At 44.1% G+C, this 14483-nt stretch overlaps 1 pseudogene; it reads right to left on the reverse strand.

Annotated features, from left to right (window-relative positions):
* LOC124012266 overlaps positions 1-14483 on the reverse strand; it is a 307453-nt pseudogene that overhangs the window by 107386 nt on the left and 185584 nt on the right.

Raw genomic sequence — 14483 nt, forward strand, 5'->3', positions numbered from 1 at the left:
CAGTGTCCCCTTCCCTTAGTAAATAGACCAGTTAGCACCTCAGTGTCCCTTCCCTTAGTAAACAGACCAGTTAGCACCTCAGTGTCCCTTCCCTTAGTAAACAGACCAGTTAGCACCTCAGTGTCCCCTTCCCTTCCCTTAGTAAACATACCAGTTAGCACCTCAGTGTCCCTTCCCTTAGTACACAGACCAGTTAGCACCTCAGTGTCCCTTCTCTTCCCTTAGTAAACAGGCCAGTTAGCACCTTAGTGTCCCTTCCCTTAGTAAACAGACCAGTTAGCACCTCAGTGTCCCCTTCCCTTAGTAAACAGACTAGTTAGCACCTCAGTGTCCCTTCCCTTCCCTTAGTAAATAGACCAGTTAGCACCTCAGTGTCCCCTTCCCTTAGTAAATAGACCAGTTAGCACCTCAGTGTCCCTTCACTTAGTAAACAGACCAGTTAGCACCTCAGTGTCCCTTCCCTTCGTAAACAGACCAGTTAGCACCTCAGTGTCCCCTCCCTTCCCTTAGTAAACAGACCAGTTAGCACCTCAGTGTCCCTTCTCTTAGTAAACAGACCAGTTAGCACCTCAGTGTCCCTTCCCTTAGTAAATAGACCAGTTAGCACCTCAGTGTCCCTTCCCTTAGTAAACAGACCAGTTAGCACCTCAGTGTCCCTTCCCTTAGTAAACAGACCAGTTAGCACCTGTGTCCATTCCCTTCCCTTAGTAAACAGACCAGTTAGCACCTGTGTCCATTCCCTTCCCTTAGTAAATAGACCAGTTAGCACCTCAGTGTCCCCTTCCCTTCCCTTAGTAAATAGACCAGTTAGCACCTCAGTGTCCCTTCCCTTCCCTTAGTAAACAGACCAGTTAGCACCTCAGTGTCCCCTTCACTTCCCTTAGTAAACAGACCAGTTAGCACCTCAGTGTCCCTTCCCTTAGTAAACAGACCAGTTAGCACCTCAGTGTCCCTTCCCTTAGTAAACAGACCAGTTAGCACCTCAGTGTCCCTTCCCTTAGTAAACAGACCAGTTAGCACCTCAGTGTCCCCTCCCTTCCCTTAGTAAACAGACCAGTTAGCACCTCAGTGTCCCCTTCCCTTCCCTTAGTAAACAGACCAGTTAGCACCTCAGTGTCCCTTCCCTTCCCTTAGTAAATAGACCAGTTAGCACCTCAGTGTCCCCTTCCCTTCCCTTAGTAAACAGACCAGTTAGCACCTCAGTGTCCCTTCCCTTAGTAAACAGACCAGTTAGCACCTCAGTGTCCCTTCCCTTCGTAAACAGACCAGTTAGCACCTCAGTGTCCCCTCCCTTCCCTTAGTAAACAGACCAGTTAGCACCTCAGTGTCCCCTTCCCTTCCCTTAGTAAACAGACCAGTTAGCACCTCAGTGTCCCCTTCCCTTCCCTTAGTAAACAGACCAGTTAGCACCTGTGTCCCTTCCCTTCCCTTAGTAAACAGACCAGTTAGCACCTCAGTGTCCCCTTCCCTTAGTAAACAGACCAGTTAGCACCTCAGTGTCCCCTTCCCTTAGTAAACAGACCAGTTAGCACCTCAGTGTCCCCCCTTCCCTTAGTAAACAGACCAGTTAGCACCTCAGTGTCCCCTTCCCTTAGTAAACAGACCAGTTAGCACCTCAGTGTCCCCTTCCCTTAGTAAACAGACCAGTTAGCACCTCAGTGTCCCCTTCCCTTCCCTTAGTAAACAGACCAGTTAGCACCTCAGTGTCCCTTCCCTTCCCTTAGTAAACAGACCAGTTAGCATCTCAGTGTCCCCTTCCCTTCCCTTAGTAAACAGACCAGTTAGCACCTGTGTCCCTTCCCTTAAATCAAATCAAATTTTATTGGTCACATACACATGGTTAGCAGATGTTAATGCGAGTGTAGCGAAATGCTTTTGCTTCTAGTTCTGACCATGCACTAATATCTAACAAGTAATCTAACAATATGTACATATAAATATATGATTGAGCGATGGCCAAACAGCATAGACAAGATGCAGTAGATGGTATAGAATACAGTATATACATATGAGATGCGTAATGTAGAGTATGTAAACATCATATAAAATGGCATTGTTTAAAATGACTAGTGATACTTTTATTACATCCAATGTTTAATTATTAAAGTGGCTAGAGATTTGAGTCAGTATGTTGGCAGCAGTCACTCAATGTTAGTGGTAGCTGTTTAACAGTGTGATGGCCTTGAGATAGAATCTGTTTTTCAGTCTCTCGGTCCCTGCTTTGATGCACCTGTACTGACCTCTGCTTCTGGATGATAGCGGGGTGAACAGCTAGTGGCTTGGGTGGTTCTTGTCCTTGATGATCTTTATGGCCTTCCTGTGACATCGGGTGCTGTAGGTGTCCTGGAGGCCAGGTAGTTTGCCTCCGGTGATGCGTTGTGCAGACCTCACTACCCTCTGGAGAGTCTTAAGGTTGTGGGCTGAGCAGTTGCCATACCATACCAGGTCATACAGCCCGACAGGATGCTCTCGATTGTGCATCTGTAAAAGTTTGTCAGTGTTTTTGGTGACAAGCCAAATTTCTTCAGCCTCCTGAGGTTGAAGAGGCACCGTTGCGCCTTCACCACACTCTCTGTGTGGGTGGACCATTTCAGTTTGTCCGTGATGTGTATCCCGAGGAACATAAAACTTTCCACCTTCTCCACTACTGTCCCGTTGATGTGGATACTACTGTCCTGTCGATGTGGATAGGGGGGCTGCTCCCTCTGCTGTTTCCTGAAGTCCACGATCATCTCCTTAATAAACGGACCAGTTAGCACTTCAGTGTCCCTTATCTTAAAAAAAAAAAAAAAAAAAAAAATGCCATTTAGCAGACGCTTTTATCCAAAGCGACTTACAGTCATGTGTGCATACATTCTACGTATGGGTGGTCCCGGGGGATCGAACCCACTACCCTGGCGTTACAAGCGCCATGCTCTACCAACTGAGCTACACAGGACCACAGTCTGAAAAGCTACACAGGACCACAGTCTGAAAAGATCTGTAATATCTGTAACAATGTAATGTTTTCAAGGAGGGTGACTTTTTCTGAAGACACTCTCATTCATTCCAACACTATTTGAACACCATAAGCACTAATACATTGGCTCAACAGAAGGGAAAAGCAATCTTAGGTGATTTCAACTTCAGCCCCACTGACAATTTCCAATGAGTGATGTGTGTACAAGAGGTGGAACACAGAAGCAGTAACCACATACAGATAATTGAGTGGTAAATAATACATAAGATAACATTTGAGAAACATAGAACACATTCACATTGGGGACACTAATGAACATAATGCAAGTCTGTCACATACAAAAACAGGTCTATCATGTGTGGTTGTGTAAAAGACCCTCAGGGCCAGTTTCCCGGACACAGATTAAGCCTAGTCCTGGACTAAAATGCATGGTCAATGAATAATCTCCATTGAAATAGCTTTGTAGTATTTTTCTGTAGCATATTGTTGCGGCGGAAGAAGGTGTAGACAGCATATAGGTAGTGATCAAATAGCAGGGGAACACAGCGGATGACATCCAAGGCTATAGGCTTCAGAATGTTCATCATCCGCATGCATTTAACCTGTATGGGAAATATTACAAAGGTATACAGTGCCTTGCGAAAGTATTCGGCCCCCTTGAACTTTGCGACCTTTTGCCACATTTCAGGCTTCAAACATAAAGATATAAAACTGTATTTTTTTGTGAAGAATCAACAACAAGTCGGACACAATCATGAAGTGGAACGACATTTATTGGATATTTCAAACTTTTTTAACAAATCAAAAACTGAAAAATTGGGCGTGCAAAATTATTCAGCCCCCTTAAGTTAATACTTTGTAGCGCCACCCTTTGCTGCGATTCCAGCTGTAAGTCGCTTGGGGTATGTCTCTATCAGTTTTGCACATCGAGAGACTGACATTTTTTCCATTCCTCATTTCAAAACAGCTCGAGCTCAGTGAGGTTGGATGGAGAGCATTTGTGAACAGCAGTTTTCAGTTCTTTCCACAGATTCTCGATTGGATTCAGGTCTGGACTTTGACTTGGCCATTCTAAGACTTGGATATGTTTATTTTTGAACCATTCCATTGTAGATTTTGCTTTATGTTTTGGATCATTGTCTTGTTGGAACACAAATCTCCGTCCCAGTCTCAGATCTTTTGCAGACTCCATCAGGTTTTCTTCCAGAATGGTCCTGTATTTGGCTCCATCCATCTTCCCATCAATTTTAACCATCTTCCCTGTCCCTGCTGAAGAAAAGCAGGCCCAAACCATGATGCTGCCACCACCATGTTTGACAGTGGGGATGGTGTATTCAGGGTGATGAGCTGTGTTGCTTTTACTCCAAACATAACGTTTTGCATTGTTGCCAAAAAGTTCAATTTTGGTTTCATCTGACCAGAGCACCTTCTTCCACATGTTTGGTGTGTCTCCCAGGTGGCTTGTGGCAAACTTTAAACAACACTTTTTATGGATATCTTTAAGAAATGGCTTTCTTCTTGCCACTCTTCCATAAAGGCCAGATTTGTGCAATATACGACTGATTGTTGTCCTATGGACAGAGTGTCCCACCTCAGCTGTATATCTCTGCAGTTCATCCAGAGTGATCATGGGCCTCTTGGCTGCATCTCTGATCAGTCTTCTCCTTGTATGAGCTGAAAGTTTAGAGGGACGGCCAGGTCTTGGTAGATTTGCAGTGGTCTGATACTCCTTCCATTTCAATATTATCGCTTGCAGAGTGCTCCTTGGGATGTTTAAAGCTTGGGAAATCTTTTTGTATCCAAATCCGGCTTTAAACTTCTTCACAACAGTATCTCAGACCTGCCTGGTGTGTTCCTTGTTCTTCATGATGCTCTCTGCACTTTTAACGGACCTCTGAGACTATCACAGTGCAGGTGTATTTATACGGAGACTTGATTACACACAGGTGGATTGTATTTATCATCATTAGTCATTTAGGTCAACATTGGATCATTCAGAGATCCTCACTGAACTTCTGGAGAGAGTTTGCTGCACTGAAAGTAAAGGGGCTGAATAATTTTGCACGCCCAATTTTTCAGTTTTTGATTTGTTAAAAAAGTTTGAAATATCCAATAAATGTCGTTCCACTTCATGATTGTGTCCCACTTGTTGTTGATTCTTCCCAAAAAAATGCAGTTTTATATCTTTATGTTTGAAGCCTGAAATGTGGCAAAAGGTCGCAAAGTTCAAGGGGGCCGAATACTTTCGCAAGGCACTGTACATATTATAATAATAATATAATAATAATAATAATAATAATATATGCCATTTAGCAGACGCTTTTATCCAAAGCGACTTACAGTCATGTGTGCATACATTCTACGTATGGGTGGTCCCGGGATTCGAACCCACTACCCTGGCGTTACAAGCGCCATGCTCTACCAACTGAGCTACAGAAGGACCATAATACATGCTATTACATAATATGAGATATTAAATAACAAAACAATTGATATCAGTTAAACAGTTATCAACAGAAAGGTTCAAAAAAGCTCATCTCAAAAACTACTAGCCTGGCATATTAGATACTTGGAAATTCTGTTTGGATCTTTCATATCTAAAACTCCAAAACCCTAGCGTCATCTTTTTGGGGAATTTGAATGGGATAAATTCAAATGCTTGAATGTAACTTTGAAGCAAATATCCTCTGGGAGATTTACAGAACATGACTGATATGAATGTGATCAGGATGCCAAATAATGGACATGACGTTTGACATCAGCACTGCACCAAATGAAAGCACGTATCTGATGTGATGAAACAACTGATTTACTCTCCATTCACCTCGATAAGATGTCCTGGGATGTAAAGGGTCTCAACTGTTCATCATATCCAACTAAAGCAGACAACATTGTATCTGGGGAAACATTAGATCCCAGGACTCTCATAGTAATGTAATCTCAGATGTTTTAAGTCAATCATAATCGAATAGTGATTTATAATAATATATTTGCCCAGCCAATGGCGCATTTACATGTACTCTGAATGGATGGAATTTCATTTGAGAAAAAGGTAATAAAATGAATAGCAACAAAGCACATGGCTGTAACAAGGTTACCATTGAACCAGAGCTGATGAAAGAGCCACTTTTTGTGCTGAGACTTGCACTTTCTTACTTTCTCTTTCTGTGAATGCTAGAACCCTGTCATCTAACTTTTCAGAGCACTATTGAAACAGAAATCCAGATGAGGATTTTTTCCACATTAAGTGACTTGGTCCTTCCCTTCCCTTAGTAAACAGACCAGTTAGCACCTGTGACTAGTGACTGTACATGTTATATTTGACCTATTATGTTTTAAATCATACAGGTACTATTATACATCTGAAATGCAAAAAAATACAAATAAATGTTAGTTGAATAAAATTAATTTACTACACTATAAGTGAACTGCGCTGGTCATTTAGAATGTTGTTCAGAAACGTAATTAAATTCAAATCAGTTAAAAACACGAGTGAAAAACAGAGATTTCTTCACAAACTCGGAGCCTTAACTACCTCACTTATCATAATGACATTTCTTCCTCTCCAATTAAATCAAATCAAAGACGGGTTGCGATTTGAGTAGGAAGCAAAATTGACGTTGAGGACCGACACCTCGCAATTGACGTCAAACAGACAGTTACATTCCACTTAAGAAATGAAAGGTCACGGGGGTTTGGCGTAGATAACGACAGGCTAATGATGGCAGGTACAGGCCAGTCACACCGCCAGGTAGCCTTTGGAATAGGGTCCTGGTTCCTCACATTCTTAAATGAGCGATGAGCTTGTTAATTGGTGCCGTTATCGAGGTCTCTTGCGGGAGAGGGGTCACCACGGTCATCACTTAGTGTCTTGGATGTTTCTGGGAGGTGAGAGGAGAGGAACAGAGGAGAGGAGATGATTACTCACCAACCAGGCGAATCACGTTGAGGGTTGTGTTGGTCAGGATGGGAGCATTGGAGCCCTTGTTAAGGCTGTAGTCTGACTTCTTCCTGCTTCGCATCGTCTCCCTTGACAGGCTGATTAGAGAGAGAGGGGAGATGCTGAATAGAGAGAAAGGAGAGGCGTGAGGGCGGGACAACAAGACAGTGGTTCAGGTTCATAACCCTGAGGCTCAGTGGTTGAGCCCAGATATAGTCAGTGGTTCATGTTCATAACCCTGAAGCGCGGTGGTTCAGCCCAGACATAGACAGTGGTTCATGTTCATAACCCTGAGGCTCAGTGGTTGAGCCTAGACAGACAGTGGTTCATGTTTATAACCCTGAGGCTTGGTGGTTGAGCCTAGACAGACAGTGGTTCATGTTTATAACCCTGAGGCTTGGTGGTTGAGCCTAGACAGACAGTGGTTCATGTTTATAACCCTGAGGCTTGGTGGTTGAGCCTAGACAGACAGTGGTTCATGTTCATAACCCTGAGGCTCAGTGGTTGAGCCCAGACATAGACAGCGGTTCATGTTCATAACCCTGAGGCTCAGTGGTTGAGCCCAGACATAGACAGCGGTTCATGTTCATAACCCTGAGGCTCAGTGGTTGAGCCCAGACAGACAGCGGTTCATGTTCATAACCCTGAGGCTCAGTGGTTGAGCCCAGACAGACAGCGATTCATGTTCATAACCCTGAGGCTTGGTGGTTGAGCCCAGACACATAGTGGTTTAGGTTCATAACCCTGAGGCTCAGTGGTTGAACCCAGACAGACAGCGATTCATGTTCATAACCCTGAGGCTCGGTAGTTGAGCCCAGACACATAGTGGTTTAGGTTCATAACCCTGAGGCTCAGTGGTTGAACCCAGACAGACAGCGATTCATGTTCATAACCCTGAGGCTCGGTAGTTGAGCCCAGACACATAGTGGTTTAGGTTCATAACCCTGAGGCTCAGTGGTTGAGCCCAGACAGACAGCGATTCATGTTCATAACCCTGAGGCTCGGTAGTTGAGCCCAGACACATAGTGGTTTAGGTTCATAACCCTGAGGCTCAGTGGTTGAGCCCAGACAGACAGCGATTCATGTTCATAACCCTGAGGCTCGGTAGTTGAGCCCAGACACATAGTGGTTTAGGTTCATAACCCTGAGACTCAGTGGTTGAGCCCAGACAGACAGCGATTCATGTTCATAACCCTGAGGCTCGGTAGTTGAGCCCAGACACATAGTGGTTTAGGTTCATAACCCTGAGGCTCAGTGGTTGAGCCCAGACAGACAGCGATTCATGTTCATAACCCTGAGGCTCGGTAGTTGAGCCCAGACACATAGTGGTTTAGGTTCATAACCCTAAGGCTCAGTGGTTGAGCCCAGACAGACAGCGATTCATGTTCATAACCCTGAGGCTCAATGGTTGAGTCCAGACGGATAGTGGTTCATGTTTCTAACCCTGAGGCTCAGTGTTTGAGCCCAGACAGACAGCGGTTCATGTTCATAACCCTGAGGCTCAGTGGTTGAGCCCAGACAGACAGCGATTCATGTTCATAACCCTGAGGCTCGGTAGTTGAGCCCAGACACATAGTGGTTTAAGTTCATAACCCTGAGGCTCAGTGGTTGAGCCCAGACAGACAGCGATTCATGTTCATAACCCTGAGGCTCGGTAGTTGAGCCCAGACAGACAGCGGTTCATGTTCATAACCCTGAGGCTCAATGGTTGAGTCCAGACGGATAGTGGCTCATGTTCATAACCTTGAGGCTCAGTGGTTGAGCCCAGACAGACAGCGGTTCATGTTCATAACCCTGAGGCTCAATGGTTGAGCCCAGACAAACAGCAGTTCAGATTCATAACCCTGAGGCTCAGTGGTTGAGCCCAGACATAAACAGCGGTTCAGGTTCATAACCCTGAGGCTCAGTGGTTGAGCCCAGACATAGACAGAGGTTCAGGTTCATAACCCTGAGGCTCAGTGGATGAGCCCAGATATTCATTCATAAAATCTCCTAAATCTATCAATTAAGAGGCATGACACGAGTCAGCCCCCTGACAGAACCAGCCCCCTGACTAATGATGAAAGTGCATCTACCACCATTCATTAGTACATCTCTAATTGCTGGACATGGATGTGACCTTCCAGCAGCCCTTCAATTAGCCAGTGATTCGACCTGATAGATTGGGAAATGAGCGTGTTAGAGACTTAGATCAGTACAAAACACTGGGGAGAACCCAGACCCTGCAGGCACCGTGTTGACCTGCATGTAGTGAACCCAAGGCTTTCACCACACAACATGCATGGAAATCAATAACTGTGTGTAATGTCTATGTATATCCTCAACTCATTCATTCCTACAACTGTTCTTAATGAAGAGCTTTTGAATAGGTGACCGTGGTTTTTGCACATCTGCCACTCTCACACAATTAGCTGCCATATTGTAGCACGTAGTCACATACAGTGGTCAGCCACCAATTGTGCAAGTTCTCCCACTTAAAAAGATGAGAGAGGCCTGTAATTTTCATCATAGGTACACTTCAACTATGACAGACAAAATGAGAAAAAAAATCCAGAAAATCACATTGTAGGATTTTTTATGAATTCATTTGCAAATTATGGTGGAAAATAAGTATTTGGTCAATAACAAAAGTTTCTCAATACTTTGTTATATACCCTTTGTTGGCAATGACAGAGGTCAAACGTTTTCTGTAAGTCTTCACAAGGTTTTCACACACTGTTGCTGGTATTTTGGCCCATTCCTCCATGCAGATCTCCTCTAGAGCAGTGATGTTTTGGGGCAGTTGCTGGGCAACACGGACTTTCAACTCACTCCAAAGATTTTCTATGGGGTTGAGATCTGGAGACTGGCTAGGCCACTCCAGGACCTTGAAATGCTTCTTACGAAGCCACTCCTTCGTTGCCCGGGCGGTGTGTCTGGGATCATTGTCATGCTGAAAGACCCAGCTACATTTCATCTTCAATGCCCTTGCTGATGGTAGGCTTTGTTACTTTGGTCCCAGCTCTCTGCAGGTCATTCACTAGGTCCCCCCGTGTGGTTCTGGGATTTTTGCTCACCTTTCTTGTGTTCATTTTGACCCCACGGGGTGAGATCTTGCGTGGAGCCCCAGATCGAGGGAGATTATCAGTGGTTTTGTATGTCTTCCATTTCCTAATAATTGCTCCCACAGTTGATTTCTTCAAACCAAGCTGCTTACCTATTGCAGATTCAGTCTTCCCAGCCTGGTGCAGGTCTACAATTTTGTTTCTGTTGTCCTTTGACAGCTCTTTGGTCTTGGCCATAGTGGAGTTTGGAGTGTGACTGTTTGAGGTTGTGGACAGGTGTCTTTTATATTGATAACAAGTTCAAACAGGTGCCACTAATACAGGTAACGAGTGGAGGACAGAGGAGCCTCTTAAAGAAGAAGTTACAGGTCTGTGAGAGCCAGATATCTTGTTTGTTTGTAGGTGACCAAATACTTATTTTCCACCATAATTTGCAAATAAATTCATTAAAAATCCTACAAGGTGATTTTCTGGATTTCTTTGTTCTCATTTTGTCTGTCATAGTTGAAGTGTACCTATTATGAAAATTATAGGCCTCTCTCATCTTTTTAAGTGGGAGAACTTGCACAATTGGTGGCTGACTAAATACTTTTTTGCCCCACTGTACATAGTCTACCCACTGATTTAAGTAGAATCTCCCCTCCTCTCTGTTAACAAGAGAACAATGGAAGTGTGTGTGTGTGTGTGTGTGTGTGTGTGTGTGTGTGTGTGTGTGTGTGTGTGTGTGTGTGTGTGTGCGTGTGTGTGTGCGTGCGTGCGTGCGTGCGTGCGTGCGTGCGTGCGTGCGTGCGTGTGCGTGTGCGTGTGCGTGTGCGTGTGCGTGAAGTAGTCGAGAAATGTAGTGGGAGGAAATGTATTTCAATGATCTGTTAAAAACTGGCTTCATTGAAATCTTAATGAAATACTGTAGAAGATGAAGATTTGAGAACATTTTCACATGGAGATAAAACGTGTGGTAATTCATCCTCTTTTCTGCACCAGAGGGCTAATGATTGTGTTCATCAAACATGTGATTTGAGTGCTATGAAGTAAGGGGAGGGTAAAATAAAATGTTTCATTATGTAGACAAAGAACTTGATGAAATTGTGCCGACTTCGATGGGTTATGTAGGGGTGAGCTAAAAATATATTTGAGACACCTATTCTAAATATATAGCCAATACATGCATTTAAATGGCCTTTTCTACCACGATATACACTGGTCCTTTTCCAGAAAGACCACCAGATATACTAGCATTATGTTGCTGAGCCATGAAGAGAAATACGACCAGATATATCCTGGCATTATGTTGCTGAGCCATGAAGAGAAAGACCACCAGATATATCCTGGCATTATGTTGCTGAGCCATGAAGAGAAAGACCACCAGATATATCCTGGCATTATGTGGCCGGGCCATGAAGAGAAAGACCACCAGATATATCCTGGCATTATGTTGCTGAGCCATGAAGAGAAATACGACCAGATATATCCTGGCATTATGTTGCTGAGCCATGAAGAGAAAGACCACCAGATATATCCTGGCATTATGTTGCTGAGCCATGAAGAGAAAGACCACCAGATATACTAGCATTATGTTGCTGAGCCATGAAGAGAAAGACCACCAGATATATCCTGGCATTATGTTGCTGAGCCATGAAGAGAAATACGACCAGATATATCCTGGCATTATGTTGCTGAGCCATGAAGAGAAAGACCACCAGATATATCCTGGCATTATGTTGCTGAGCCATGAAGAGAAAGACCACCAGATATATCCTGGCATTATGTTGCTGAGCCATGAAGAGAAAGACCACCAGATATATCCTGGCATTATGTTGCTGAGCCATGAAGAGAAAGACCACCAGATATATCCTGGCATTATGTTGCTGAGCCATGAAGAGAAAGACCACCAGATATACTAGCATTATGTTGCTGAGCCATGAAGAGAAAGACCACCAGATATATCCTGGCATTATGTTGCTGAGCCATGAAGAGAAAGACCACCAGATATACTAGCATTATGTTGCTGAGCCATGAAGAGAAAGACCACCAGATATATCCTGGCATTATGTGGCCGGGCCATGAAGAGAAAGACCACCAGATATATCCTGGCATTATGTTGCTGAGCCATGAAGAGAAAGACCACCAGATATATCCTGGCATTATGTTGCTGAGCCATGAAGAGAAATACGACCTGATATATCCTGGCATTATGTTGCTGAGCCATGAAGAGAAAGACCACCAGATATATCCTGGCATTATGTTGCTGAGCCATGAAGAGAAAGACCACCAGATATATCCTGGCATTATGTTGCTGAGCCATGAAGAGAAAGACCACCAGATATATCCTGGCATTATGTTGCTGAGCCATGAAGAGAAAGACCACCAGATATATCCTGGCATTATGTGGCCGGGCCATGAAGAGAAAGACCACCAGATATATCCTGGCATTATGTTGCTGAGCCATGAAGAGAAAGACCACCAGATATATCCTGGCATTATGTTGCTGAGCCATGAAGAGAAATACGACCAGATATATCCTGGCATTATGTTGCTGAGCCATGAAGAGAAAGACCACCAGATATATCCTGGCATTATGTTGCTGAGCCATGAAGAGAAATACGACCAGATATATCCTGGCATTATGTTGCTGAGCCATGAAGAGAAAGACCACCAGATATATCCTGGCATTATGTTGCTGAGCCATGAAGAGAAAGACCACCAGATATATCCTGGCATTATGTTGCTGAGCCATGAAGAGAAAGACCACCAGATATATCCTGGCATTATGTTGCTGAGCCATGAAGAGAAAGACCACCAGATATATCCTGGCATTATGTGGCCGGGCCATGAAGAGAAAGACCACCAGATATATCCTGGCATTATGTTGCTGAGCCATGAAGAGAAAGACCACCAGATATATCCTGGCATTATGTTGCTGAGCCATGAAGAGAAATACGACCAGATATATCCTGGCATTATGTTGCTGAGCCATGAAGAGAAAGACCACCAGATATATCCTGGCATTATGTTGCTGAGCCATGAAGAGAAAGACCACCAGATATATCCTGGCATTATGTTGCTGAGCCATGAAGAGAAATATCCTATATCCTGGCATTATGTTGCTGAGCCATGAAGAGAAATACGACCAGATATATCCTGGCATTATGTTGCTGAGCCATGAAGAGAAATACGACCAGATATATCCTGGCATTATGTGGCCGGGCCATGAAGAGAAAGACCACCAGATATATCCTGGCATTATGTTGCTGAGCCATGAAGAGAAAGACCACCAGATATATCCTGGCATTATGTTGCTGAGCCATGAAGAGAAATACGACCAGATATATCCTGGCATTATGTTGCTGAGCCATGAAGAGAAAGACCACCAGATATATCCTGGCATTATGTTGCTGAGCCATGAAGAGAAAGACCACCAGATATATCCTGGCATTATGTTGCTGAGCCATGAAGAGAAAGACCACCAGATATATCCTGGCATTATGTTGCTGAGCCATGAAGAGAAAGACCACCAGATATATCCTGGCATTATGTTGCTGAGCCATGAAGAGAAAGACCACCAGATATACTAGCATTATGTTGCTGAGCCATGAAGAGAAAGACATTATCCTGGCATTATGTGGCCGAGCCATGAAGAGAAAGACCACCAGATATATCCTGGCATTATGTTGCTGAGCCATGAAGAGAAAGACCACCAGATATATCCTGGCATTATGTTGCTGAGCCATGAAGAGAAAGACCACCAGATATATCCTGGCATTATGTTGCTGAGCCATGAAGAGAAAGACCACCAGATATATCCTGGCATTATGTTGCTGAGCCATGAAGAGAAAGACCACCAGATATATCCTGGCATTATGTTGCTGAGCCATGAAGAGAAAGACCACCAGATATATCCTGGCATTATGTTGCTGAGCCATGAAGAGAAAGACCACCAGATATACTAGCATTATGTTGCTGAGCCATGAAGAGAAAGACCACCAGATATATCCTGGCATTATGTTGCTGAGCCATGAAGAGAAAGACCACCAGATATACTAGCATTATGTTGCTGAGCCATGAAGAGAAAGACCACCAGATATATCCTGGCATTATGTGGCCGGGCCATGAAGAGAAAGACCACCAGATATATCCTGGCATTATGTTGCTGAGCCATGAAGAGAAAGACCACCAGATATATCCTGGCATTATGTTGCTGAGCCATGAAGAGAAATACGACCAGATATATCCTGGCATTATGTTGCTGAGCCATGAAGAGAAAGACCACCAGATATATCCTGGCATTATGTTGCTGAGCCATGAAGAGAAAGACCACCAGATATATCCTGGCATTATGTTGCTGAGCCATGAAGAGAAAGACCACCAGATATATCCTGGCATTATGTTGCTGAGCCATGAAGAGAAAGACCACCAGATATATCCTGGCATTATGTGGCCGGGCCATGAAGAGAAAGACCACCAGATATATCCTGGCATTATGTTGCTGAGCCATGAAGAGAAAGACCACCAGATATATCCTGGCATTATGTTGCTGAGCCAT

The sequence above is a fragment of the Oncorhynchus gorbuscha genome, linkage group LG24 (genome assembly GCF_021184085.1).
Source record: "Oncorhynchus gorbuscha isolate QuinsamMale2020 ecotype Even-year linkage group LG24, OgorEven_v1.0, whole genome shotgun sequence".
Lineage (NCBI taxonomy): Eukaryota > Metazoa > Chordata > Actinopteri > Salmoniformes > Salmonidae > Oncorhynchus > Oncorhynchus gorbuscha.